This window comes from Marmota marmota, unplaced genomic scaffold (assembly GCF_001458135.2).
Source record: "Marmota marmota marmota unplaced genomic scaffold, marMar, whole genome shotgun sequence".
In the NCBI taxonomy this organism is placed as follows: Eukaryota; Metazoa; Chordata; class Mammalia; order Rodentia; family Sciuridae; genus Marmota; species Marmota marmota.
In genome coordinates this window covers 10942257-10948816 of record NW_026000153.1, presented here as the reverse complement: position 1 = coordinate 10948816, position 6560 = coordinate 10942257, and positions in this window count along the sequence as shown.

The following is a 6560-nucleotide window of genomic DNA, read 5'->3' as shown; positions in this document are numbered from 1 at the left end:
CTTCCAAAGTAGGAACCTTGCAAAACACTCTATTATTTGTTCAGATTTTCTTTCCAAAGTTTGTAGCTCAAAGCATCTGGTATTCTAGGCAGGAAGAGGAAGAAGCCCAAATGATCACGGTTTCTTAAGCAGCCCTCATCACAGTCTGATTGTATAATTGAAGAAGTGAGTTGTTTTTGTGAGACAAAGCACAGCGACCTTCTCAAGTCAGGTGGAAGAAAAAGGGGTTTTTTATAATGATCGATACTTAAAGAATGGAACAATTGTCTTGACCCAAGATACCTTCAAGGGTGGGTTCCTTCAAACTATGTTTTTTCTCTCTACTCCTCTCTTCTCTCTCCCTCCCCCTTTCCCTCCTTGCCGCAGTCTGGCTGGGCACAATTCAGGAGCCACTTGTCAAAAGAAACGAACTTTATTTTTAGAACCACACACGCCAAACAAAACAGCTCCTCAGGAAAAACCTTCAGAGCCCAACTGCCACCACCGGCTTCCCACAAGCCTCTCAAACTCCCCTACTCCTCCTGCTCTTGAGGCCGATTGGCTGGGTCGCGTGAGTGGAGCCAAAAAAGGTCCCCCAATGAGCAGCTCCCTAGTCTGAAAGGGCGGGGAAACAGCCCAATGAGCATCACCGCAGAGGAGTCAATCAGCTAGAAGTTGCTGGGGCCGCTGTGAGCCAATCATCAGCTGGCAGTCTGAAAGTTTGCTGGGGCCCCTTCGGCTGTGGCTCTCAACACCTCCTCCTGCTCCTTCTCATCATTGCCATTTCCTCTGTGTAATGTCACCATTGTCCTTTCTCTGTCAGCTGACTTCCCCTGCTTACTCATTGGTCCTGCTGTCTTATGGGCTTAAGAGGCTTCGTGATCTCTTCCATTTAAATCCTCTACCATGAACTCAGGTTTCTGTTCCCATTCATGGACTAAGTCTCCTGGCCATAGTTTGTCCACTAGTCTATGAATGGACACCCATGGATAAGGTGTCCACCTCTATCTAATTTATTTTGGTCAGGAGATGCTAGGCTACATGGGGTCAAGTGTGGGTCTAAGAAAGATTAAGGGACACTGTGCAGCACAGTGTCCCTTGATATGGAACTGGGGTATGGCAAGCCTAGTGAATTGGGTTTGCCCTGACATTGTTTTTGCTTTGGTAGTAATTTGAGCTTTTCTCTCTCCATTTCAGATAAAAGCAGGATAAGAAGATGGGTGAATAGGAGATGACTCTGGAATTTGGATTCAGGGAAGGGCATAAACTTCCCTGGTGATTGTAAGGATGTGTCATTTTTTTTTTTTAAGAACACACCAAGGACTTCCTGTTCTGTCTGCTGAAATGAGCCTTTGTGGATTCTGCAATGTGGACCATGTGAGGAAAGTGGTCAAGGAGGGCGGGTTCTCCTTTATTTTTTTTAATTTATTTTATTTTTTATTTTTTTAAAATTTTTATTGTTGGTTGTTCAAAACATTACATAGTTCTTGACATATCATATTTCACACTTTGATTCAAGTGGGTAACAGTCATTCACCCTTGCCCAAAGAGACTGGGCGGTTGGCTTTCATGGGCTGATCTGAGGGAACAAAGGTAGCTCCCTCTGCTTTTCAGCTGCTAAGGAAGCTAGGAGAGATTATGTCTTGGGAAGGAGCAAATAGATTCTAGGTGGGGAGCAAAGGGAAAGATTTCTAAAGATCAGGAAAAGAGATACACAAAAAGAAGACACATTTTTGGTGGGGAGCTGTTTCCTTTCACATGGGGCCGATGAGTTTTGCCTCTAGGAAGAGGCTCTGTCATTCCTACCAGAGGGAATGGTGCTTAACCTGATTGTTTTAAAGTGGGACTGTAATACTGAAAACCAACTTCTTTGTCATGGTGTGGACTATCCATAGCATGCAAATGTCTTCCTCTGTTTCTCTGTCTCACCTAGGCAGCAATCCCTCTGCCACAGGAAAACATGGCCTGGGTCAGAGCTTTCAGGTTTTAGTGAGTATATCAAGTAGCACAGGCTAACAGTTATGCTATTGTTTGGGTATGGTTTGTCTGTCAAAAATTCATGTGCTGGAAGCTGGGTCTCAGTGTAATGGTATTGAGGTGGTTGGACTTTTCAGATAAGTGACTGGGATTTTAAGATTGATTAAGGCCTTCTTTATCAGGAGTAATTTTTCACCCTCATGGGACTGGATTGGTTACCACGAGACCCAGATGTTATAAAGTAAGTTTGACTTCCTCAGCTCCCTCTCTTGCTTCTACCCGTGCCTTGTGACCTTTCTGTCTCATAGTTGCTCCTACCATGTGACGGATGACATCCTCCATGAGGCCCTCCCTCACTAAAAGCAGATATTGCATAATGTTCTTGGACCTCCAAAACTGTAAACTAAGTAAGCCTCTTTTCTTTAGAAAGCACTTGGTCTAAGGTATTTTGTTACAGTAATAGAAAACAGGGCTAAGGGTTTAGCTAGATTGCTTGCCTTGCATGTGTAAGGCTCTGAGTAATCTTCAGTACTGCAAAAACAAAACAGAACAAACAAAAAAACACAAACAACCATACATACATAAAACAAAACAAACAAAAAACAGGCTAAGACTTCCTGCCACAAATGACACCCATCTAGCCGCTTAACAAAAACAAATCTTTATTTCTCACTCATGTTACTGTTCAATGTGGGTTGATGGTAGAGATAGGTTATTTTACATATTTTGGAGATACAGGGTTCTTCCATATTGTGATTTTTGTCCTTTTTTAAGGAATAGACTCCTCTCCATTCAGCTTACAGATTGAAAAAAACACTCATGGGAAGATTTTTATGGCCCATGCTTGAGGGTACACGTGACTTTTTCCATATTCCATTTGCTAAAATCCAATCACAAGATCATAATGGTTATGTCAGACACATAACTTAACACATAGGTCAATCACAGGATTACAAGAGAGGCTGAGAGATATATAGTATAGTTGTGCTCAGATGAGGGGTGGAATACAGATACTGGTGAATAGAAGCCGTATGTACTAACCAGACCAGACTAAGGGTCTATTATAAGTAGGCTTTCATGCCTGCATGCACAAGTGGCATTTGTTAGTAACACAAGTGTTGTTCTAATCTCCCCTCTGCCATACTTTGTTCTATTTTGTAATATGTTTAAGACTCTCATAGGGAAGCAAGAGCCTATGTTTAGACCCCTTAATTCCAACATTTGGTGTATGTCTTGAATATTGGGACATAAAAAGCAACAGTGAGTTGAATAAGAAATAGGGATGAATTTTGGGCTTTAATTTTCTTTGAACTTTAAATCACAAGGGAAAGAGAATATGATATTGGACTTTAATATCTTTGTACTTTAACTTAATCATTGAATTTCATCATTGAACTTTAATTTTTTTCCAAGAAAATTCATGATGAGAAGGGGCTTATATTCAAATTTGGGACATTTTATAATTGGCATTTTATTACTGAAGCATCTTAATATTGCCATTGAATTTCACTGTAGAACATATAATGATCTATATTTAAAGTAACCGTATAATTTATCACCCAGACTAGAACAGTTTGAGAGAGAAAGGTGGATGTATTAATAATTATGCTGGGACACCAGGTAAAAAATCTGGACTGTTTGGGGTGAATTGGGATATATGGTCATCCTACTGTACTAGCTAGTGTACAAGGACATAATTAGAAAAGAGAAATGGAATGGGGAATAGATTTCTAGGCTTGTAATGGATTTAATTAATCAAAATTTCTGACCCACATCAAAATTCTCTCGGCATAAATTCTAACTTCTTTATTCATGGTTCCAGAAAAATCCCCAAAGGAGCTGTATCCAGTCAGGAAAAGACACAGAAGTCATTTCAGATGGAGGGGACACAGTACTAGCAATTGGTTGCGTAGTTGGTAGAGGGCTGTAAGAATGAAAAGGAGATGGACATACAGATTAATAACTTCAGGCAAAAGAATAGCACAAGTGCATTGGTTGGCTCTTGGGAGTCCCTGATGAAGGGGAAGCAGAATGATCTTGACAGACTCTGGATCTTCTCTGAGAATCGCCACACCCCTGGCTGACCCCAGCCTTAAGAATGGAGAGCAAACAGTGGGGGAATGTTGATGGTAGGTTCTTTCCATTCTTTTTTTTTTTTTGGTGGGGGGTACCAGGGATTAAACTCAGGGGCACTCGACCACTGAGCCACATCCCCAGCCCTATTTTGTATTTTATTTAGAGACAGGGTCTCACTGAGTTGCTTAGCACCTCGCTGTTGCTGAGGCTGGCTTCAAACTTGCAATCCTCCTGCTGCAGCCTCCTGAGTGGCTGGGATTATAGGGGTGCACCACCACACCCAGCTTTTCTTTTCATTCTTGAAGTTTCCTTTCCTTATGGAGCTATGGGAGGAGGAATGGCTTAAACTTGTGTCCTGAATTTGGGGGGAATATGTTGAGAGCCACAGCCGAAGGGGCCCCAGCAAACTTCCAGCTGCCAGCAAACTTCCAGCTGCCAGCTGATGATTGGCTCACAGCGACCCCAGCAACATCTAGCTGATTGGCTCCTCTGTGGTGATGCTCATTGGGCTGTTTCCCTGCCCTTTCAGACCACGGAGCTGCTCATTGGGGGACTTTTTTGGCTTCGCCCACGTGACCCAGCCAATCGGCCTCAAGAGCAGGAGGATTGTGGGAGGTGGAGAGAAGCTTGTGTGGGAGAGAGAGGCTTGTGGAAAGCTGGTGGTGGCAGTTGAGGCTCTGAGGGTTTTTCCTGAGAGGCTGTTTTGTTTGGCGTGTGTGGTTCTAAAAATAAAGTTAGTTTCTTTTGACAAGTGGCTCCTGATTGTGCCCAGCCAGACTGAGGCAGGAATAAATTGGGCATGCTCAGCTTTGGCTCCTCCTTCCCTTGGGAACAGGCTGTTTGTCAGAAGTTGATGAGTCTTCTATCCCTCCATGTGTAAATCTTACCTGTGCATTCATTAAACTAACATTTATGGCACCTATTCCATTCTGGGCACTGTTCTAGATCTTGAGGATATAAGCAGTGAACAGAAAAGACAAAAGTTCCTGTCTCATGGGAGAAAGGCAATAAATAATACACACAACCAGTAAGTAAATTTTGGTGTATGATAAAAGGTGATAAATGCTACTGCAAAAAAAAAAAAAAAACCCAACAATCAATCAAAAACCAATAGACAAACAAAAAGAGCCCAAATGGTCTGTGGGATCAGGATTGCTGGGCTGGCATTTGCAGTATGAAACAATGTAGTCCAGTGGCCTCACTTTAAAATGTGCCATTTGGGCAAAAGTTTGAAGAAAACAAGGAAGTTGGAGAGGATACATGGAGGAAATATATTCTCAGGGAAGGAAGAAATCTGCTAAGGCCTCATGTGTGTTTGTGCTGAGCATATTTGAAACACAGCAAGGAGGCTAGTGTACCTGCAGCAAATGATGGGGACAGAAAGTGATGGTGAAGTCTGGAGGTCTGGGGAGGCCCACAGGCCCACACTGATACAAATGAGGACAGTTGTTTGTTGCCCCCTTCAGGACCCTATCAAACACCACAGATCTGGAGGTGAATATTGACCATTTTCTTCCTCAATCCAAGCAACCTTTGATTTCCAGCCCTAGACCATACTGGAACTGCTAGTGTGAGCAGGACCTGTGGGCTCTCAGCCCCAGTAGAGACAGCATGATTCTACTGAGGTGATTGTTGTCTGAGGAAAGTCTCAGTCAGCTTTGGCTGAAGTTAGTGCCTCACCCAGATTTGCAAATGGATATAAAGGATCCTTATCTTGCCCACCTCATCTACCTTGGCTTTGCCCTGAGACCACAGTATTACAGCAATGGCTGAATACAGGAAAACAAACAGGCTCATTGCTTTTCTTAAAAAAAAAAAAATTGTTAAAGTGTGGTCCAGAACCACCAGGAGGAGGCCAAGTCTTTGAGAACCTTTCCAGGGATCTGTGAAGACAAAGCTATTTTCATAGCACTAATATGTTAGTTGCCTTTTCCATTTTCATTCTCTCACGAGTGGAGTGGAATTTCCCAGACCTTGGATGGGATGTGATAGCTCAAAAGAGTAAGTACAGAAGCAGATTAAGAGACTCTTTTCCCCCCTGCTAACTATGTATTTTTGTGAGACCTCATTTTCTTTATGTATTTCCATCAAAATAACATATTGCAACAGATTAAATGCAGAAGATAGGAAAATCCAGCTGTCTTTTATGAAGCCAAGCTTTAAGAAATTTGCCAAAAGTTAAAACAATGTCACTCTTGTCACTAAATATTTTATTTTGGAAAATGCAGTTACTTTTCATATAAGACAGATTTATGTTAATATATGAGTTTTTAATTAGTTATAAATGATTCATAAAAATAGTTTTGTTTTAATGTTAGTACAACAAATATCAGTGGATCTAATCCATAGAAACAAGAATAGAAGGCTTGTTTGCTCTTTTCATGGCCAAAGTTTTGAGGATGCCCCCTTCAGAGGGCTTTAATACAGTGTTATATTGGCATGTTATCTTCTCTTTCTCAAAATACCCCTTTAGAGGTATCTTTCCTTGTTCCAAGACATCACATAAAGCACACGGTCATATGTCCTAA